Source organism: Amblyomma mixtum, chromosome 5, assembly GCF_055824585.1.
Source record: "Amblyomma mixtum isolate Tamu chromosome 5, ASM5582458v1, whole genome shotgun sequence".
NCBI classification, from domain to species: domain Eukaryota; kingdom Metazoa; phylum Arthropoda; class Arachnida; order Ixodida; family Ixodidae; genus Amblyomma; species Amblyomma mixtum.
In genome coordinates, this window is record NC_143016.1 from 175294395 (window position 1) to 175318009 (window position 23615).

At 49.1% G+C, this 23615-nt stretch overlaps 1 protein-coding gene across 3 annotated transcripts in view; it reads left to right on the forward strand.

Annotated features, from left to right (window-relative positions):
* Duox (dual oxidase) overlaps window positions 1-23615 on the forward strand; it is a 183534-nt gene that overhangs the window by 60352 nt on the left and 99567 nt on the right. The window lies entirely within an intron of this gene.

Below are 23615 nucleotides of genomic sequence, written 5' to 3' on the forward strand. Positions count from 1 at the left end.
ATCAGTGCACGTTAAAGGACCCCAGATGGTCGAAATTTTCGGAGCCCTTCACTAAGGCGTCCCTCATTGCTTGAGTTGCTTTTGGACGTTAAACCACCTTAAAAACCATAAAAAAAACTTAGTTTGCATCTAGGGACAGTGCCTCATGTCACCGGACAGCATAAATTACAATTCTTTTTTTTTTCGCTCTGTTTGACAAGATTGAGTACCAATCAGCGCGTTCCCAAAGGAGATTTGACCGCTCCGTCAGACAACAACTCAGTTAAATAAATTTTAAATATCCAACACAGATCAGAAATTATAGAGGCTTGGTTGAAGCCATGGTTTCCTCTTGCGTCAATACTTAACAACGACAATCGACATGCTTCACTTTACTGGAGTAATAAGGGCTCATGCTTTGTATTCATTCTACAATCTTTAGTAGGTGCAGCCAGGAGAGAACTGCTGCCGTGAAGTTTAACATCAAACTTTGCTGTGCTGGCGACACCCATAACTATAGCCTTCGCTTTATGCGTCGTAGTCGTCATCATTATCACCATCAGCGTGACTACTCCCACTGCAGGGCAAAGGCCTTTCCCATGTCTCTCCAATTAACCCTGTCCTTTGCCAGCTGTGGCCACCTTGCCCCCGAACCTTCTTAATCTCATCCGCCCACCTAACTTTCTGCCACCCTCTCCCATGTTTGGCTTCTCTTGGAATCCACTCTGTTACCCTTAAGGACCAGCGGTTATCTTGTCTTCGCATTACATGTCCTGTCCTTGCCCATTTCTTCCTCTTGATTTCAACTAGGATGTCATTAACCCGCGTTTGTTCCCTCACCCACTATGCCCTCTTCCGGTCTCTCCCATTCTTATTCTTCTAGTTACTTCCCTCTTATGATCCGCATCAACGGTCAATACCAACCCTAAGTAGACGTGTTCCCTTACTAGTTCCAGAACCTTGCTACCAATTGTGAACTGCTGTTTCCTTCCTAGACTGTTGAGCATTACTTGATCTTCTGCATAGTAATTTTTAGACCCACCGTTCTGCTCAGCGTTTCTACCTTATTGATTATGCTTTGCTATTCATCTCTTGAGTGACTCAGTAAGGCAAAGTCATCAGCGAATCGCAAATTACTCAGGTATCCATTAACTCTTATCCCCAACTCTTCCCATTTCAGGCCCCGGAATACATCCAGGCGGTGAATAGCATTGGCGAGATCGTGTCTCCCTGCCCGACATCTTGACTTGTTGGAATCTTATTGCTGACTTTATGGAGGGCTGTGGTAGCTGTGCAGTTGCTGTAGATATCTTCCAGTATTTTCGCATAAGGCTTTTCTACACCCTGGTTCCGCAATGCCTTTACGACTGCTGAGGTTTCCACTGAGTCAAATGCTTTCTCATAATCAATGAAGGCTATATATGGGGCTGGTTACATTCTGCGCATTTCTCTATCACCTGATTGATAGTGTGAATATGGTAGATTTTGGAATATCCTTTACAAGAACATGGCTGATCATTTGGTTGATTGAAGTCTAAGTTTGTACTGACTCTATTAGCAATTACCTTTGTAAATACCTTGTAGGCAACGGACAGTAAACTTATCGGTCTGTAATTTTTGAAGTCCTTGGTGTCCCCTTTCGTATGAATTAAGGCAATGTTCGCGTTCTTTCAAGCTTCTCGTACACTCCAGGTCACAATGCATTGCGTATACAGGGTGGCTAGTTTTTTTCTAGCACAATCTCCCTTCCGTTCTGATCCTCACCAGCTGCTTTCCGAAACCCTTTGCATTGCTCCTAAGGCTTTTTTTACTTCCTAATCACCGCGTTGATCCCTAGACTTTGGAGAAGGGTAAAAGTTTTTCGTGTCGCCTTTTTACCGAGACAATAATCCACGAACGCGCACCACCAAGCGTGACGCAAAAAAAAACGCATTTCGGCATCTCCTCTATGTTTGTGCCTGTGGCATACCAGGACATGCTATAGTTTCGTATTGACCTTAAACCTACGGCGCTTTTCAGTGTTTCAGTGCCAGATGGGTTATTAGGGAAGCGTGATCCTTTTTCCCAAACGTTTCCACATTCTCATTATCGGATGAAGAGTTAACGCTTGCAGAGTGTTCATGTTTTTCTGTTCCCGCTTAGCATCGAGCCGCCGTTCTTTCACAGCTAGAGCCATGAAAGAAGGAAAGCTGAGGAGGGGCCCTCGCTATCCGAGCTGCACGGCCAAATGTGTGCAGGAAGTCACGTGTTTCTGCAAGGGTTAGTGGGAGTTTTTGGTCGGCGGTGCTGCTAGTAGTAACGTTGGGCGCAGCGGCGTCGTCTGCTGCATTGTCTGCTGCTTATGCGCAAGCAAGCTGAGTCGACGGCCAACAAGGGGGAGGGAGCACTCACATCCGGCCTCAAAAAATGTAGCTTAACGGCCTCTCCACAATGTTTTCCTTCCTGCATGATTAGAACCGACGAAGAGTTATTTTGGCACGTTAAAGAGAAGCAGCTGATACACTGGCTGTTAGCTGCGCATCCGGTATTGGGGCGTTCAGTGTGTTATACAAAAATTAATTCGGAGACCTGAAAAAAAGTTCAGGAGGCGTGCAATGAATATAGCCGTAGGTAGCTACGTTGCTCTGATTTCGTCTTCACGAATGAAATATTCGTCCATTGAAATTTGAGAGATGCAGCCGCGTGTTTTGGCTGCTCTTTTTTTCTGTCAGACATCAATCCCACGCAACCTGGTCCTCACAGACACTTTCTTCACAAGCATCGAAGCATTGGAAGGTTAGCGGTGTGTGCCGAGTGCCCACCGAACAGTGTTCGCGGCCTTCTTCGTGACCCCGTCGCGTGCTGATCGTAACGCCTAGCGGCGTAAAAGAGACCGGATCACATTGCGGCGACCTCTGAGCCGCTCCGGCCGCGTCACGAACGTTGCACTGCGGCGCGCGCCGCGCCTCCGTCGTCGAAAGCCGGATCTGTGGCTGTGGAGGCCACGTTAACGCCGCTACGAAGAGAGACGAAAAAAAAGAAAGAAAAAAGGAAAACCCGCGCCTGTTTGTTCGTCGCCTGAGTCTGCTCGTCTGCCGGGAGCGCGATTTCACTTTCAGATGGCCACTCGCACCGCAAGAGGACGGCCTTGTCTGCGTGCCGGTTGTGACGCAACGGCGGAGGAGTGCGATCATCGCGGGGATCACAGGGAGTTATTCGCCCAGAGGTCGCCGCATGCGGCGGCGGGGCGGTGTTGCTTCGAGGAGCGGCCGTGTCCGGTCGGCCAATTTGTGCACGACTGCAGCCATGCGTGGTCAGATCGGCTGGTTGCGTGCTCTCCCGCGACTTTCTCGCGCTTTTTTCCCCGTAGTTATCCGGTCGGAAGGCAGAAACCCGTGTGGTGGATTTAGTGCACTTAAGGAAGAGCCAGTTTGTGGGAGCGATGGACTGCACGCACGCGAGGTCCCGTTTCACGCGATGCTTCGATGCTTCGCTCGATGGCCAGACAGCGCGTCACGAGATATAAGAACTCACATTGTTTCTCCGGATGTTAGGCAAGTCTCGTTTCTAGTGCGCAGAACAGAACACGCGAGTGAACTCTCACTAGATCGCCTGCATTCACTTCCAACGCCGAGTCACTGCAGATGTGCTCTTGGCGTTGTCCCGGCCTCTCAACAGGCCCCTGTGTGGAAGTTTCTTTGAACTTGGTTGCGTTGAAGGGTGTTTGATATGGAAGGTTTCGTGAACTTTTCCAGATCTGCTTTTCTCACTGAGTAACATGCAGAGTAACGCCAGAGTTTCGGCCTACGACACCGATATGCATGCATGGCATGTGTGACCTCGATAACGAACTGAAATGCTAGAAAGTTGCTGTTGAATACCAAATGGGTAGCCCATGCAGGTAGTGTATTCTATTCTTGAAGATTCAAAGTTATCTTTAAGGCTCAACTAGCGTGAACTCCTTTCCATAGAATTTGTCGTGTACACCTCTGTACACGGTTTTATTCATTACTACAGAGACACTTTTTTTTTTCTGAACAATGGGGAGCCCTTTACTTGACTCACGAAAGCCAGTGTTGCTCGCTGGTTTCTCAATTCGGGGATGTTTGCTTTGGAGGTTCTTCCGTGCCGAGCCGCAGCAATTTTGTCAAATTCTGGAAAAACCACAGCTGCTTTTAGGCATGCATGATGCAGGAAGAAATTCCGTGAATTTTACGGCGAAAAACCCTTTAAAGGGCTGCCAACGGTATCAACGGCATCGCGGTGTGTTCCAGCCGAACACTGTGTCGTACACCTCTCACCCAACGACAGCGTTGCCCGAGCTACATGAAAGGTACGCGCGCCGAGCAATGGATGCTGGTCTAGAATGTGTTATTTGTGATCACCTGTCGCTGCCAGTTGTCCGGCCCGGGGAGGGCGAAGATGCTGGGAGTTATTTACGGCCGTGTTCGTGCGCGGAAGTAGAGAGAAGGCGAAAATTTTAATATGCGTCCCGGGTTCACGTCGCTGGTGCGAGTGAGTAAGTGGGGAGGCGTGATGCAAAGGGCGTCTGGATGCTGTGTTTTAGGTAATATTCGAACGCACTTCTCAAATGCGCTCTCGGCAGTTTGGAGCGTACGAACGCTGAGGCTGACTGGCTTCAATAATAAGCTCAAAGCTGGACAAGTTGGTTTCCGGCATGTTTTCGGGCACTAGGGGAACGAAGCGAAATATTCAAGTAAGCCAGTATGTTTGTACCCTCCTTTTCATAATTCAAGCTCATTTTTGGGCGTGAAATAGTGTTACCATCCGTTCCTCAGAACACAAAATTGTAGTTTATGTACGAACGTGACGGTATACATATTCACAACATATTATTTTCATCGATGTTTTCAGGAGCCGTTGTTTACAGATTGGGAGAATAACACAGGTGGAGGCAGAGTTCGTCACGTCTCATCGCTCACCTTGCCTTTACACTTAGCAGCGGCCTCGATCCTTGACAGACTAAAAATGGCCGCTAGTGTAGGCCACTTTAACATTGCTGAAAAGTAGAGAGGTGCCTCGCCGGTTCATGGAATCCGTATTGTAGCAAAAGCTACACTAGGCTGGCAGACGCGCATTTCGCGGTGCCTGCCAAAGGCCACTATTCCGTATGCGCCGTTACTAAGGCAACCAGTAGCATGGCAACCATTACGCCGCAGCCACTGCGCCGCACTGCGCATGCGCAGAGTCGCGCCGCGCAGCTGGGATATACGTCGGAACCGATGTACTCGCTCCTCAGGGGCGCACCACGGAAGAAGTAGAGCGGCCGTGTTCGTCATGGCAGCAGTACAGGCTGCGTGAAACTGAGTCTTCCGATACAAAGTCGTCGCATGGTGCAAGGCCGGCCGACAGCGTGGAAACCAGGCGAGAAAGGCTAAGCGGGAGGTCGAGACGCCCGAAGAACGAGAGGAACGTCTCGCGAAAAGGCGCCGCCAAGCTGCTGAACGACAGCGACGGCGTGTCGCTACCGAAATGTCAGTAGACGAAACTGCTTTCGCTACATGTATACTGGCCTAGCTGAACTAAGCCACTGCCAATTCTTTTGAGCGTGGAAGCCTAGGCGAAATACGGGGTCGAGGAGGTTAGAACAGAAGTCAGGAAAAGACCAGGGACACATGCATGGGGTCCATTCGCCCATAACCGTCAGCCTCACCCAATGAACTCAGGTAACTAAGCACAGCGTCAGCATGGTGCAACAGGTCGGCGTCACGAAGAAACTCGAAAACCTGTAGCCTCATTCGGTAAAGTGCTCGTGTATGTTTAGTATAGGCTAGGCGCTGCAAACGACTTTACCGCTCGCTCATATTTAGCTTCGTTTTGCATGGTATAGAGAATAAAACAAAACCTGGAGGGGGCACTTGAGCTCCACCTTAAAAGTATGACGCAATAGCAATGATGGGTTAATGCCCATATATGTGGAATTGTCCCTTCTTTATATTCATAGGGGCCTGGGAGTCGTGTGCAGCTGTTAAGCAGTGCGCCACTGTCCTGCGATGGCAGCCGCTGCACCGGTGGGCACGTGCGACCCAGGCTGCTTTTCCTGAGCAACCTGTCCCGCCCAATCATTAGTTTAACTGCCGCCTATCACGGTGGGAAGTTTCCTCACAGTTCAGTGGGCAGGCAGGTCGTAACGAAGCCACAAGGTCACGTGACCTAGGTGGCCCATCTAGGTTGCTTCTCCGGTGATTGTTCCCTCACAACGCCGACGACGGCGCCGAACTTTCTGCACAACGAGAGCCTTAACGCTACCACGTCAAAAGAAACAGCTCAACCCTTTCGTCCTTTTTCATGCCTAGGAAGAGAATTCGACTGCCACGTTCCAGTGCCCGGAACCGATCCCTTCATTGTCCCTAACTCTGATTCAGTGCCAGTGCCCAGTACCCCCCCTTGCGGTGGGGCGCAGCGTTGGGGAATAGGCTAGCACAGGAGCTGTGCATACTCGCTCCTCAGAAAGCGACCGCGTGTTCCCGGAGTGACGATGCCACTTAATTGTACGTGTTATATTGTGGCAGGAACACAAATAAATTCTGCGGCATTGAGAATGCCGCACACTCTGGAAGCCCTTCCTGCAGGAGTACAGCAACCTGGACGGACTACACACCAGAGGAAAGACCATATAAGCGTTTCGATCATAATGACCTCGGAAGACAATATCGTACCATGTCGTGCTCGGAAACAGCGCCTTCTCCTGCCAAGAGACAATGTCTCTCCGCTGCTGTCGCGCTTAGCGGATCGGCTATAAGGGTTGAAGCTTTGCGGCTAAGAGCGCGGCCATCGCAAACAACCTGTAAATGCTCTCGAAGAACGCCTGCGCCTCATTATTCATACTCGCCGCGATACACTGGCTCTTCGCTTTCCTTGCAACTGCCACCCTTTGTGCTGTTTTGAAGAATGGGTGGGAAGGCCGGGGGAGGGGGACAGGCAACACGTGCAGTCGAAGGGGGAGAGTTGGACGAGACGGCGGCCGTTCACCCTCGGCGTCGTCCTCACAAAACCGGAACCGCGCGTGGGCACCAGGAAGAGGGCAGGCGACGGCGAGCGGCAAAACCGAAGGCTGCTCCAGATGCCAAGGTCGCGCCAACGGTCACGTCGGGCCGGTTGCGGGCGCGATGCCCTCTGGGGGCCTCCTTCCCCCCCCCCCCCCCCCCTTCAACACTGCGCACACGCTCGTGCAGTGCACGTCGAGACGGCGAAGCTCGCAGGCGCTGCCTAGCAATGAGCTCAACTCATTACAAAGTGCAACAGAAGTCGGCATTTAGTAGAACGTTCGGTTGAACAGTCCCGAGGTTAGGCTGTACTCGAACGAATTCACTCGAAAGTAGAAGGTTAGGCAGCCTTCAGTACACGACATGGTGAGGTCGTCAGTTCGATCCCCACCGGTCGCTTACGGTTGTCTTTTCTCCTGAATTATCCTTCAACAATAAAAGATTGCGTTACTCATTTCCCACTGTGATCAATACCATCGTGAAACAAGAAATTCCCTATGCTCTCATGGGGTCCTAATGACTGTTTCATATGTATAAGGTCCCTATAATGTGCCGTAAGTTCGCTTAAGGATGGCTAGTTAACGATGGAGATTTATAGCCCACTTAGCATAACGATATAAAATTGTTCTTAAAACGTTTTGACGCGCAAATTGTGACGCCATTTGGTAAGCCCTCGGCCGTTTCACCATACGCATGGCATCGTGTAGTTACGTAGCGCATCGACCCTTTGCGCCTATGCTGACGTTGTGGCATCATCCTGCGTTTTTTTTTTCCTTCGGCATTCTATCGTTTCTCAGACGCACTACTCGACGGTGATGTCACCCTAAGGACGTCAGTGGGAATTTCGGGCACTGCTTTCTCAACCCGCTGCCATATATTATCCGCGCTTTTTAAGAGCTGGTTCACAGCCGCGGTGGCCGTATTTCGATGGAGACGATAATGCGGAGTTACTCGGGTGCTCTACGATTTCAATGCGCGTTGAAGAAACCCAGGTGGTCCAAATTAATCCGCTGCGCTTTGTTGCCCTCACAAGCCCACACGGCGCCCTTGGATGTTAAGCCGCACATAACTTTAAAAAAATGCACAGGCTTTAAAAAAATGCTTGCTGCCATGGTTTGGTTTAAGCCTCACGAAACACAGTATGGAAGTCTGGTTACGCGCTTGATGTGGTTGGTCTATTTTTTAATTAGCGCTCTAACATGTGCAGTTAGCTTGTTACTTAGAAACGTATTGGTGTTAGGAAAGCAAAAGATTACAATTGGGTCAGTTTCGACGTGTTGCATATTTAGTGGTTCGAAGCGTTTTTTCCGGCTCCGCTCCTCCAATAAAATAAAGGAAATAAATCAAAATCTTGTTCATTTACTATACTGCTGATCATGAAGCTGCTTTATTCAATTGCCCTTGCGTGAAAAAGGCTGCGTCATCCTCACCAACATTGAGATCACTGTCAGTTTGTCTAGAAATTTCATGGAAGCTGCCCAAGTATTTGCCAAGGAAAGCTATCCCTCCGTTTGCGACTAATTAGACGGGAGTCCAGGGGGTAACCACGTCACCCTTGAGACAACTTTGCAGAAGTTATGATGAGATGCTCTCAGCCATAGTATTATTTCACAGGTTCTCAGGGGCCTGCGAAATCTATCGTGTGCTTTCTTACTACCACCAGTGATTTTTTTTTTTTTTAATGGAGCGAATCAAGCAAGAATGAGCTAGGCAGCCGATAAACGTGCCAGCTAAACCAGTTCGGGAGCCATATCCACATTCCAGGGCAGATGACTCGCTACTACTTTCAGTATTCTAACGCCAATGCTTCCAATCCCGAAAAAAAAAAAGAAAAGTTCTCTTAGTGTCTGAAGCCAGCTAGATCTGCAGAAACAAAATGAACATTGCCGGGGCTAGGTTTCGAACCCGCGGCATCGCAAACAGAACAGTTTCCCTGGCCACTGCACTAGTGCGCTGTGCTATCGCCGCGAGTGATCATCGCTTGTGTTTAACAGCCGCTCTCTCGCGCTGTGCGTTGCATCATTCCATCTGCGCGCAATTGGTCCAGAACACACCGCTATCGCAGTGCCGTCTTAAGATGCGTTAAGCGGTACCAGTATTTTATAGTGCGCCACCAATTAGGTCCCCCAGTCAACGATTTCGCCTATCTTTGCATCAAATCTCACCTTGAAACCCGATCCTCGAGCCGAAAGCGAAATGAACCGCGACGCTTGCTACCGCAGATACTTCCAACTTGGCCAAGTAGGCTAGGTCGGCTGTAATTTTTCGCTTATTCATTATATGAAAAAAAAAATGAGGGATAAATTACCAGACACAACGCTCGTCCTGAAGCAGTCGGCACCAAAAACGTTGAGCGAGAAAAATAAAAGAACGGAGGAAAAAAATACGGGGCAGAAATTACAGCCATTACACAGCGAAAAAGTGCACCTGTCTGTTCTTCGCCGCAATGGTCGATTTCCGTTTTCTGTTTCACTGCCTCCTCGAATAAGTGAAATTCCGCTTGGTTGCAGCCGGAACGAGCGCGCTAAGGACAAATGAGGTATTTAAGGATTATGTATATCACCAGCTTCCGGTTCCTGCGTTCAGGGACACAGCCGTGGCTTTGAAAGCAACGTGATTGTTTTGGCACGCAGCACGAGGTTTTGGCTGCTTGTCGGTCCCTCGCTTCCGCGGTCCCGGTAATTGCACACGTATAATCAGTTCCATCAAATAATAAGCGTAGACCTAAAACTCCTCATATAGACCTTTCCGAAAAGGGCTCCCTGGGCGCTGCCATATTGTTCCCTGGAATGCAGTGGGCCCATCGCGCTAGCACGGTGGAAGCGGCGTAACGCCTCCTCTCTGGATTGCTGGAAACCGGTTCCGCCGCCGCTTCCACCGTGCTAGCGCGATGGGCCCACTGCAGTCCAGGGAACAATATGGCAGCGCCCAGGTTGGAAAGGTGTATAGTATGGGCTCCTTTACGCAAAACGCAGCCTTGCTAAGATCCATCGAATAAAAAGCGTAGTCCTAAAACTCCTCGTATAGTATAGGCTAATTTACTCAAAACGCAGCCTTGAAGATCCATCGAAAAATAAGCGCAGTCCAAAAACTCCTCATATAGCATGGGTTCCTTTACGCAAAACGCAGCATTGCTAAGGTATGTTCGACTGCCGTTAGTTGGAAGGCAACATTTCAGAGAGCTTTTCCAATACCATCGATATTTGACGATGTCATCCTACGTATCTTCTTGTCGCCCGGAAAAAGGCGTTACTAACCTCTACTTAGCGATGGAAATACTTAGCGATGGAAAGAAGGTATAGACAGCCGTAAATTGCTGCATTTCTTTCTTTTGGGACTTGCCCTTTCCCTCTCTATCTTTTAAGCAATTTACTGTTATCCAGAATACAATGAGTGCATACACGCCACGGGGAGTTGAGTGGCGAGGCCTCGCCGCCGTGAAACTCTGCGTGAACGGTGACAGTAAAGCTTTCACAAAGGTTCTTTGCCTTCCTTCTTTGCACCAGGGGTGCCCCGTTGTAGAGTTCTTTTGTTGTCTTGAAGGCTGAAGGTCTAGCACACAATATTCAGCAACAACAGAGGAGTTGGAGGGGATATAAACTGATGCTTTGTGTACATGAATTTACATATTCACAAAAAGTTGAGCAGTGAGCACAAGAACATGGAACTGGCTAACACTAGGGCAGGCCCCTGCTCGGCATAGCCGAAGATGCATTAAATCTCACCGTAGCCCAGAGCCATTTTTCTGAGCTCCGGAACCCAGTTTTAAAGACCTACGGGCCCGGCCCACATTCTTCAGCATCAAGTCGTGTCCAACTCTCAATATGATTGGTTGTCAGCCGTGTGATCTGCCCTTCAATTTCCGTAAGGCATATAACCCTCTCTCAAATATGCATAATGTAAAAAGGACATCACTTTCGCTTCAAAAATCGTACATTCCGAGAACGGACACACAGACGGATTGGCACAAGCGGATCGTGCCATTCGTGACTCATTTAATGCACCCAATCGCGCATGAGACGGAAAGAAGACGATACAAGCGGTAAGCTCCGTGTGGGTGTGTGTAGCGGTGTACGTAACCGGGAAGCGGGGTATGGTTCTCACCCGTATGGTGGATTCCTTACGGCACACCTAAGGACTAAAAGTACTCGAAATGTGAGTACCAGTGCACTCCTTATACCTTCCGCAGAATTACACCTTAAGGGTTGCCATAAGTGCTCCGCTACATGGCTAAGAAACTTGATTGGGTGCTTTTGCAAGGACGGTTCACTTTAAGTGAGGAAACACAAGTAAAAAGAAAGAAAGCAGAGGAAAGGCATAACAGATAAAAAGAAAGAAAGCCCCGTGAGATAATAACGTGAAAAACACCCAACGAACACAAACAACGCACGCGCCAAGAGGATTAAAATTATTTTCTCGGCTGCGGTAAAGATGACGGGCTCGCATATGCACCGTCATTACCGCGCCCACGACGTGTATGAAGTTTTGCCTGCTGGACGAGAATTTTTGAGTGTGCGCTGTGTAACTATTTCGCAAAAAAAAGAATCGAAATTCCTGGCCATGAGGCTCACACATTACTACAACGGCTCCAGTGAATTAGTGGTTTTTGGTCGAATTTTTTCTTGCGTTATTTCGCTATCTTTGAGGTTATTATCACCTAATGGTTTTGTTTTTTTTTGTCTTCGATTTCGGTGGTTGCCGCCCCAGATTAGTGACTAGTGCTTTGAAATAAGAGCAGCTATTGCAAAGTCATTTACCACATAAGTTACGCCTTAAGATACGACATTGCGAAATTGTCTTACAATTAGCTGTAAGCTAATACCAACGTAAAAGGATGTCAGAGGCCTCAGCGACCACGTACACGATCGGGTATTAATGTGTGTACCTCAAACGAAGCGTTCAGAAAAGAGAAAGTGATAGCGTTTATTTCAGTGTGGGAAAACACCGATGCTAACGGCTCCGTCGCATGTGGGAGACGAAGAGAAACCTGCGATGCTTCCTTACAGATTCTCTCTGAAACGCAGAAATGCCTCACCAGATTCGTCGAGACCGTATCCGCGGCATTCTCTGATACGACGACGTAGCGGCGCAGTTGGTTCAGAAAACCCGGTTCGAGACACCACCCGCACATGTTGACGCAGGCCGTACACGTATTGATTCTTAAATTCTTGAAGCGCGACAGACACACAGATGAAGAGAGACGACGACACAGAAGCGCTACTCGCAATTGAGGCTAATTTCAGAAAACCGCATTGGTTTAAAACATCCAAGGATAAGGGCAGCAAATAAAACAATAAAAAATGAACAATCGAACAAAACAGCGTGGCTCGACCAGCTTCATCTAGCTCACAGGCGGACGGTTTATTTTGAAGAACGGGAGACAGAGAACTGACTAATGAAGATGTCCTTATTCTGTTCAAGATGAAACGCTTCCATAATCTTCCTAATGAGTTTAAACATGGCTGAAATTTGATCATAACATGAGCTGAATTTGCGGGAAGGACAATGAGTGTCCAGGCAAGAATAGCCGCCGGATCTTACAGACGACATGTGCTCCATGGGGCGCACATTAACACATCTGCCAGTCAGACCAATACATGCTCTGCCACGGGATAACGGAAGGAAGGGTTTCGTACAGCATGTGAAACGTTGTAGTCGCAATGGATGAGTGCCGAACAGAGCTCTGAGGCGAATGGACAACGCATGTTTTCCTGCTGCACTCATTTGAGAGAAGACGGTCTGCTGTTCCTATGAGAACTCGAGCTTTTTGATAGCAAGGCAATAGCTGCACGGCTTTTCAGGAAGTTTCCAGGCACTAAAATCCAACTGGTAAAGGCACCTCCTCAATGTCTAAACAGCCACCACAGCTGTCACGTGTTCTTATCACCTTTCACGTAGTACAACATCGCGTGCGTTGGCCATGCATGGTTGTGAATTTTGCAGTTTACCGAAAATAGAACCAAGCTTCGCACGTGCCTCACGAATCGCTGCCACAAGAACGAGTCCTCGGCTGCTCGATGTGCGTCAGTCACACGAAATGACGCGATGGTGTTTATTTATTTATTTCAGGTTCCTTCATGGCCCTTCACAGAGCATTAGAGAAGGCAGTAAGCGGTTCCAAATTCGCACAGAATAATATACACAACGGGTTATTTAAAACAGTAGCTAACGCATGTATTTAGCAGCATCATTACACAAGATTTCGAAGTGGAGAGAATAAAAGCTAAACAATATTGCAAAAAAGTATGAAGCGCGAAAAAACTTTTAGGCTTGAGAAACAAAACTATACAAGGTAGTGTTGTCGCATAAGGTCATTTAGAAATACTCATAACATAAGCCATAGTAGAAATCAATGACAATACAGTTAGCAAGAGCAAGCGGCACAAATAACGCAAATACATGCTTAAAATTTGCGAAATCTCTATATATAGGATAGCAACGTGAAAATAAATGAAACGATCATTTTATCTAATCTACTGCAAAATGATCCTTCTTCAATGTTGTTAGTAGTAAGTAAGGCTGCAGGTAGGTAGTTCCACTCCGATGACGTCCTGGGAATGAAAGATGCCAAAGTAAGCAGTAGTGCTGCAAAGTGGGATGCCGGCCTTGTGCGGATGATCAACGTGTGGATGATCAACGTGTGGATGATCAACACAACGGGTCGCCGCCAGCCCGGATCTTTAGGCTCCTCCACAGGAATCAAACTTGTAAGCAGTCAGCAAAGAGAGCTGAAGTCCGGTTAAACAGTTACCATTTGGGCCTGTGCCTTACTGTGCCTAAAATTTATGCGCTCACATACTGCGCCGTAGTTGAGTGCATACCGTCGCGTAACACTGGCAGCGGCGCAGCCTTGCACGCGAAACCAGGGCGTCGCTTACAACAGCGAGCCGACAGACTAGTTGGTACTGCATTGTGAAAACGCAAGGCACAAGGACAAGCAGTGACACACAAAGAATAGACACACACGAGCGCAGTGTTTGTCTCGTGCCTTTTGGTGTCGCTGTTTGTCCTTGTGCCTTGCGCTGCGTTTTCCCAACGCAGGACGTCGCCTGAGAGCGCGCGTGTTGACCGCGACAGTTTGTTTTCTGCAGCGTGCGAGAACGACGTAGCGAAGAGGGCAGGCGATTATTGGCAGCGGGGGGGAAGAAATGAATGGCCCTCGGCGCCGCAGCCTTGACCTCCGTCTACTCCGCTTTTGCGAGAGATTGGCGCGTGCGCTCTGGCTGCCAATGGTAACGCACGGGCCTGTAGAGGAGAGGCGCTGGCCCGGACGGCGCCGAGGGACGATCCGCTCATTTTCGTCGCAGCCATTGTTTTTCGGATTCTAAAGGCGAAAAACAACACCTGCGCCGCGGCTGCGCTTTCAAGACCTATCAAGTGCATTCAGGACCTATTGAACGCTTTAGAAATGTGGTCACTACCTAGGAAAGTAGCCGTTTACAGCATGCTCCCCTTATAGCCCGTTCACCATAGCAGAGAAAAGTATCGTTGAATAAGGATGGATAGCTGGGCGAGTTTGTAATAATTCATCGCGGGTGGTACAGCGCGAACACGACGAAGGACTAAGCAAGAAGAACAGAATAGGCTTGGGCAGGTTGTTAATTCATTGCAACAGCGTAATCATAGCGCGGGAAACAACACAGGACAAAGACGAGACGGGACAAGCAAGAAGACTACACGGACGAGCTCTGTGTAGTCTTCTTGCTTCGTCCTTCGTCTTGTTCGCGCTGTATTCCCCTCGACGAAAAGTATTGTTGTCAGGATGGAACCTGACGCCGAATAGTAGGTCCGATATAGTAACATTAATATTTTGTACAGTCATGCTCAAAAGTTTGCCGGATGTGGATTGGCGGGAAAACGCTCATATCTGCCTTGCCTCGCTAGGGCCATTCAGATGGTATTTCTCCTGTGAACGGAGCACGCGTGTACCCTCGTGACTGGACCGGTCTTTTCCGACAGTGGAGCAATAATTTTTTTGTTCCGCGAACCACCATCAAGCGAATTTTCGTCCATGACTGCATAGGTGTGCGCATGTGGTGTCCCCTCTCTTGTTAGTGTCCTTGTTGTGCCGCCGTTCATCTCATCATGCACCAACTCACCCCGCAGGCCGTTCTTCTGTTCCATAGGTAGTCCATACCGATTTGTGTGTCAGGAAGCGGTCATTTCTTTCTGCGCCATGCATGGTCCTCGAGGAGGCGCTCAAGCAAAGTGCACGCTCCGGCGGCTGCCACAGACCTTGTTTTTCGCGATTCGAGCGCACGGCCTGTTCTTGTTTCTAGCTCCCAGCGAACGCTATCCGGATGCGGGACGTGCCGCAGTGTGGTTTTCCCTTGCTGTCCGAGCAGGAAATTACAGGTTTTACCAGCTCGCTTTCTCTCCTGCCTTTGTCCGTGTGCGCAGTTGGAGCGTTGTGCAGTACGGACGTAGACTAAACCCTCCACGGCTTGGAAAAAGGCGGTTGCAACAACCTGTTGTTTCACCAGGACACAGCTAAAAGGTCGTGGGCGTTCGGTACGCGTCACGTTTGCTGTAGTTAGGGGATGGTAACACACGCAGCACCTACAATTTAAAAAAGCAACACTTTTCAGCTGTGAGCGAATTGGGTATGAGTGAAAAAAAAAAAGTTGGTTAGGACCTTCCAGCATTGTTTGGTAATAATACACAGCACCTATATTTCATAATATGTGTCTTAGAATCCTGCCTTACAGCCATAGGTCAGACGCTGAGGTTGCCGAACATGTAGCGCATGCCGTATATATGTCAGTAAATACTTTGCAGTCTTCCAAGAGTGAGTGTCATTCATTAACCCCACTGACGGAGAGTTATATTCAGAACACTGTGGTGGGGATACCTTTTAAGATCGCGGAATTAAACTGGTTCCATTATCTTCTATTGCGTTCCTTGGCGCCATGTTTACCCCGCCGCGGTGGCGTTGACAACATTGCTCCAGAAACGCGGCGCTGGAGTATAGGCCGCAGGCGTACATTGATGATGATGGACTTTTATGGCGCAAGGGCATCTATGCCAAAAGAGCGCCATGGCACAAGGTATTCTTTTGCTGAAGGTGTGGTCAAGAACCCATTTCCTAAACATTTCACCCAAATAAGCCCAGCACCAAACCAGGAGAAAGCAATAAGGGAGTGTTTACTCATTGACGTCCACCCGAGCGCAGCCATACGGCTACAAAGCTTGCACCCATTGTATTACCGGGGGGTACCCGGCGGCCCTGGGGATCGAACCACGCACCTCCCGCATGCGAGGCGGATGCCCAGACCACTCGGTCACCGCTGCGGTTCCAGTGTACATTAGGTAAAGTCATAGAGTTTCTTACTATTACCTAGAGGGAAAGCTGGCAGCCCGTCTATGGGAGTTTGCATGGCGACCCCTCGAGACCACTTCAGCCACCATGGGCGCTCAAAGCATCATGGGGCGGTGAGCTACTTGTTGCGGAACTGCAACTTTTGGCCAAAAAATAATAGAAAAATAAAGCTGTTTGATAACTACAAACGTCCTAACATTCCATATCTTGTCTAATGATTGCAACAAACGAGCAGAAAAAACATTTAAGTGCTAAGTTTGCCCAAAATAAGAGACGACTCGCTCTCCTATTGGCCAAGTGATGAACACTATAAAAACTAATATTTCGTTATTAACAGACGTTTTTAAGCATGAAATGCTTTTAGCCCCCGTTGTCGGCAGTGTGGTGACGTCACGCCGAGACCGAGATCCACTCATCCGGGCATTGAAATCCACTCATCCGGGCATTGAAATCCACTCATCCGGGCACTGAAATCGAGTCATCCGGGCACTGAAATCGAGTCATCCGGGCACTGAAATCGAGTCATCCGGGCACTGAAATGGAGTCATCCGGGCACTGAAATGGAGTCATCCGGGCACTGAAATCGAGTCATCCGGGCACTGAAATCGAGTCATCCGGCCACTGAATTCCAGTCATCCTGGCTCTGAAACGAGAACATCCGGGCACCGTACGAGACTTAGCGAGATTTAACGAGACTCCGTAAGCCCTCCTACGCGACCGGCATGCAAGCGCTGGTTGGTCTCCAAACGAGACAAAAAATAACTGCTGCCAGTGCCTTCTCAATGTTTATCAAGATATCAGTGGAGCTGTGGGTTTGATAACGCGCGGAATTATAATTTCCGATTTCTAATAACGCGTGCAAAAACCACATAAATTGCATGTTGCACTTCGTTGTCGTACGTGATCCGGGGGAGAAGCGCTGCGTTCAAAGGGCAAGGCATCGTGCCGAACGGGTGGTGGCGTTCCTCCCTTCCTTTACGGTGCGGTTCGGGTGTCCACCGAGATGGCAGAGAATTACTGCGCCATTTCCTTTCCTCAAAAAAACCTTGCGTTCATATGACAAGGCATCGCGCTGAACGGGTGGTGGCGTTCCTCCCTTCCTGTACGGTGCGGTTCGGGTGTCCACCGAGATGACATTAGGCCCGTAAACATTTCATGCTTACTCTACTCTCGGTTACGGGAGAGGCAGAGATTTTTTTCAAAAGTAAATATGTTTTCAAAAAAAATATTGTTGCTTAAACATTATAAGAGGTTTTTAATGGCATTTCAGAAAAGTGAAACCTTTTATTGGCGTCGTGTGTCGTCGCGTTTTCACTGCTATTAGTTTTGCACACTGCGTTCGCGCCAAAGTCGTCTGCGCACACACGAACAGCGTTTTCGGAATGAAACATCTTAGTAGTGCCACTCCGTGTTCCCGAAAAACTACGACTGTGCCGCAACAAGTAGCTCACCGCCCCATGATGCTTTGAGCGTCCATGGTGGCTGAAGTGCAGCGCCGCCAGCTTTCCCTCTAGGTAATAGTAAGAAACTCTATGGGTAAAGTGACACTGACGATGAAAAAGTTGAAGACCCGTATAACTTGCCCTCTGGATTATTGAAAACCACAGTCGTGTTTTCAGGTACGAGATGGTAGTGTCGACCTAAAAAAAAAATGTGCGTTCGCACCATATTTTGTGCTTAGCAATGCTAAACCGTGACCCAGTTCTTTTTAACTTCTAGAGATCTTTATTTTTCAAAACTGCGAGATATACGTGGGTACGGTTTGTGCGTGTTGATTATAGATCTAGGCGGATGTTATGTACGTGATACAGCCGAATAATTAGAACCGAAATGAACTAATTAACGTATTATTTTTTTTCTTAGAGTGCAAGCTTATATTACGCGATTGAAAGCCGTCAGTATCAAAAGTGAGCCCTGTTTTTAAAATTTGCTTTGTCGGCAACGTAGTTCTAAATATCCAACATCAAAACTGCGCATTTCAATACTCGCTGAGTTGGCTTTATCGCGTTGTATATTTATAAAAATGGGCCGCCGCGCACAGAATGGTCGTCCAAATCACGCTAACTGCTTCTACGTCATAATATACGCAAAAGGCGTCTGTATTTGCTGCATTAAAGACGCGATCTTTTATAATGCGTAGTGCAGGAAGGTCAACCCGATCAGGTTTTAAACGCGCATTTTTGACGTTACATATGTCGAACCTCATTTCCGATAAAGAAAATTTAAATGCCGGGTTCTCCTGTGAGCCGCGCATAGTATTAGCGGCTGTCACTCGCCGCTTGAAAAGTTCTTCATGGACTCGGATCTGCTCTGACCGTCTTCGTGAAAAGAAATCTGTATCAGCATTCTCGTTGCCGTATAGCCAAGTGATTTCTTATAGATGAAACACTTAGCTGGTTGTGAGCGACACACTATAGGTTCCTGAAATTTGCTCACATAGGGTCGTCACTGCAGGCATAGAACTGCAGCAAATATAGATCAGAGGAAGACGCCTTTCCTGCCGCGTGATAAAGCGATGTGAGGCCAAGATGTTGATGACGAAAATGAAAAACCTTACCTTCTTTGGGTTAGCGAGTCGTGTGTAAGGTACGCGAGGGAGAGAGAGAGACTCTAATGAATAGAGGAGAGGTCGGTACGCGAGTACCAACGAGCAAAAGCGATATCCTTGTCAGTAAGCTGCTCCGCACAGTCGCTTGAAGGCACAGCGCCACGATTCCAGCGGCGACGATCTGAAAAGGAGCGCAGCCCCTTAGAGAGCGCAGTGTGATCCGCTCCGATGTCTCTTGCAGTGCCCGCGTTATAGTCAACAGGGTGGGACCCAATTACCGCTCGGCCTAATTACCGCGCGCTCTTGGAGCGACCCTGTTCCGTCGAGCAGTCGCACGCAGTAACCCTCCCAACCGAACCAGTAACAGCGGCCCGGCCGTAATCATCCCGGCAGCGACACGCGCCTCGTTGCGCAAGACGGAGGGTCTCCGTCGTGCTGGGCGGGGAACGGTTAGCCGCTGGCTGCATGGCGCTGAAGCAGCTTCTTATCGTCGCGTACTCGTCGCTCGCTCGCTTACACTCGACTGGGGATGCCAGTACGTTGATTCGCTTGATTGCTGAATTTGACCCGTTAACTTGCCATCGCAGTAGTCTGCGGTCTAACCTAAATAAGAGTCCCCGAGCAGCTCCTCGCCCGCTCGAAGTAAGGCAAGTAATGAGCGCACGATTTCGGTCTGGTCTCATCCATTACGCCGTGGCGGACTGTCGTGAAAGGCAGCCGAGTCCAGTTGAAGCCAACTACTGGCGTTTCCGTTGCTCACCGCCGTTAAGTGACGAATGCGACGGCTACTCATAGATGCCGAGGCTCTGTTAATGCCTTTTGTATCCTGCAAACTAAATCGCGTACAGAAACTTGTATATTATGCATCGGTTTGTAAGCATTTTTGGTAACTCCTCTTTTTCGTAGTTTTAGTAACGATATGATATCCTTTCGCAACTCTGTCCGCGTTATGGGGTAATGCGTCGTCAGAGCATATTTTATAACCCCTTTTTACAATTAACTTTCACCGACCGACCGACCGACCGACTGACCGACCGACTCATGGTATGGCAGTTGGTATGTTGGTCGGTCGGTCGGTTGGTTGGATGGATGAATTCGAATCGGTCTTATCAGAGCGCTTGCGCCTAGTGAATCGACGCTGCATTCATTTCGCGCTTTAACTACGGCTTCTAGGTATCTAGGTAATGATTCTACACCGCAGGCGCCGAGGCTTTGAGAGGTTATGTGACTTCTGGTCACCCCCCCCCCCCCCCCCCCCCCATCATCCCTCTTCGTAAATACATCTCTTTCGTTGTTACTGCGACAATACTACGCTTCTGCTCGTCACACTGTTCCTGTACCGAAATACTGAAATGACACTATTTCAATTTACTCAGAGGCGGAAACAAAACTGGATTTTCGTTTCCTCTTCGTTGTTTCCTTTTCTCTCAGCGGTTCCATGACGTTCCCGGTTGGCTGAAAATCTTCGTGATCGCACTCATTAACGCCCGCCAGTGCACTCTACATGCTCCCTCTGGACGTGACGCGGCTGCAGTCGACTGCACAGCGGTTTGATTGACAGCGCCTGAAGCGTGTCCACAGCGGCTGTCAGCGGGGCATCGCAGCCGCGATGATAATCGACGGCTCATCGTGATGCGCGCTTGATAGGCACCGAACCACCCCTGGGGTTTCCTTTCCCTTCGCTGTCCTGCCCAGTCTGCCCTCGACAGCTGCGTGCGGGCCAACCAGACACGCATCAGCTCGAACAGCACGCTTCATCCGCCAGCGTCACGCGGAGACGGCGGAGGAAGGGGGGGGGGGGGTTGTGACGTAAAAGATTCAATTATTGAATCAATGTATTATCGTTTCCGTCTGGCGCGCTGCCGCAAGAAATAGAGGTCAGAACGATGGCGCATGGCGGTTGGTCTGGTTGCCTGCTTTGTTCATTCTAAGCCAGACTTTCTGTACTGTCTAAGACAGGTTATAGATGCTGAAGAACTTATATCTGGGAGACCTCGCTAGCTGTCGTATTGCCGGTGTCACTGACTTAGTTGTTCCTGCTTGCCGCACTCTCTGAATGGGTTTCGGCTGTGTGCGCATTTTTCGAGATGTTCGTACGCTTCTCTCTGCCATTACCGATGCGTTCGGCTGCTCACTTGCATTCGCGTGCATGAAGCAGGCGTTGCCGGTTCAGTCGGCCGATCCTGTGCTCCGGTTTCGAACCCGCGTTACGTTTGGAGACGCTCGCTGGCTTTCGAATTATCCAGCTTCGCTTATCCGGAGCGGCACTATGGCCTTCGACTCGTTTAGCGAACATAAATGTGAGCCAAAGAGCACACTGATTATAGTCTCCTTATTATACTTACTATATATTTGTTATATTACTGCTTATTATATACCTATTATTGCACTTATCATAGTCACCATAATTGATAACCTTACAATGACATGCGGAAAAATCGTTACGCAACAATGAGGCGATGCTATTCACAGTAGTCTTCAAACTATTTCAAAACCAAATAAGTTCCCCCTTTTCTTTGTTGATAGTGAAACAATTTTGATCGAAAAATACATAGTTTTGCAAGGATCAATCAAGCAGTCAAACAATCAGTCACTCAGAAAGTAAATAAATAAATCAGTCAGTCAGTCGATCGGTCCAAGGTCGGTCGGTCGGTCAGTCAGTCGGCCGGTCAGGCGGGCTGTTGGTCGGTCGGCTGGTCTGTCGGTCAGTACGTCGGTCGGTCAGTCAGTTATTCGGTGGGTCCGCCAGTCAGTATGTCAGTCAGTTAGTAAGTCAGTCGTTCGATTGATCAGTCTGTTTATAAGTAAATACTTCCTCTTGCTCTTTTATTTTATCTCGTCTGCAGATATGGCAATAGAAGCATTATTATTATTATTATGGTAACAAGAAGTAATTAAGGAGCCCGATGTACGTCCCATTCATTGGAATGCTTTAAAGTGCAGCACTGCGTTGCAGAATATGTGGCATGTTCGTCGCGTACTGCATGACGGCCAAAGCTCCCCTGCTTCGTCCGTGTCGGCAGAGCAGCGATGGCCGGATGACGCGTGCTCCGCGGCCTTCAGCTCCGCATCAGCCAACCGGCCTTCCCCCCTAATCCTTTCTTTCTTCCCGGCCCATTCTTTTCGAATTGCCAAGTCTGTCGGCAGCCATGTAATTGCACACCCGGCACAAATCATTTTGCGAAATCTTGGCCATAAATCTGGCCCGTCCCCTGTGTTCAATATCAATGACGCTCACGTACCCGGTTATCATTAGGGGCTGGAATGGATTGATCGCAATGGCACTGTGCGTGACCATACCTGACTCAACCTCAGTGACATGTCTTCCATCCTAACAGCAGCGGCAGCAATAAAGAGAAAGCACTGCGGTGGGGGCAGGGCGAACAAGTGGGTGTATAGCGGCTCCGCGCTCGAATGGGCGAAACACTCGGTGTGTGTTACATTCACGCTGTAATGGCAATTATTCCAAAATTGCCGCTCGCCGCACTTCTCAGCACCAGGAGGAAGCGGGTGAGGGGAATGATTGCGCGGTCGTGTCTGGAAAGGCACGCCGCCATTTTTGCGCCAAAGAGCGAGGCCGGCAATTAGGGGAGGGCCCCGCGAAACAATAAAAAAGCCAAGAAAGTCGGTCTCGTTCTAAGTACAACGTGCGTGCGATTGCACCAAACGCGCAAACGTGCGCGCACGCGCGGCCAGCGAGCAAATCACGTAAGGAGCGCTTTGAGAACTCGCGCGGTCTCCCAGCGTGTGTGTGAATGTGCCGGCGTAATAACAGCGTCCGGCGATGCTGCGTCGCTGTCGGAGCGAAGCCCCGTGGAAGCTCGTTCGCTTCGCTGTTTGAGCGGCGTCGCGCTGCGCTTGACTCTGCAGCGCGTGTAATGGCGCCGTCAGCGCCGTCATTTAGAACATATCCGAAGCACTCGTGCGTAGCAGCGGCTGTGCGCGTTCTCTAGCACAGATATGCAAATATATTAAGAAGAAAGCAAAAACAAAACGCGAGATGAGTGGAAGCGTTTTGAGCAGACTGCCGGCGAACGCTTGTTGCGTGTGGGACACTAAAGGCACGTTAATTGGACCCCTCTCGTAAATTGTTGCTCCGGGCGCGTGCGACCTGTACAGTGCCACGTTGCTCCGTTGGAGCCTTTCAAACAGGATGCGGTTTAACGCCCCGAGTTTCACGCATCTCTAGGCCAACGCAAACCGACCGCACTTTGTGGGCCTACGTCCCATGGCAGGTACGGCCAGCACAAATGTTGGAAGGTACAGAACAGCGCTGCTTTAAAGAGTGCGTGTCCTCGCAGGCACCCTTGCTTTCCTTCCCTTTCCCACCCTGTTTAGATGCATGGAAGGATTTAACTGGATCCTGTACATCAACCAATTATTGCGACTTAAATTATCACAAATGATCACCCTGAGACAATCAGCCGTGCTGAAGAAAGCTTCCTGCGAATTTTTTTTTTTTTTTGCTTTGCGGGGTGTATGGGGATTTTCCGGTTTTAAAGACGTCTCTATATACTAGCGTCCTAGCATGTCTAACCCCGAAACTCTTACGTTCGTCTTCTGGCTGAAGAAGCCATTAGCGATATGGGAATAAGCCATAAGGGCATCTGTAGCGGGCCGAGTGTGTTCTCGAGAAGGCATCAGCTGAGTTCGTAAGACGCAAAGGGGCATCACATGACCATACGTGGGGGACGGAAGCACCTTGCTGTTTCATCTCTGCACCAAGCAAGCACTTGGGCGAGAAGTTTTGCTCTTTTTTTTTCTACTTTGTTGGACAAAATAC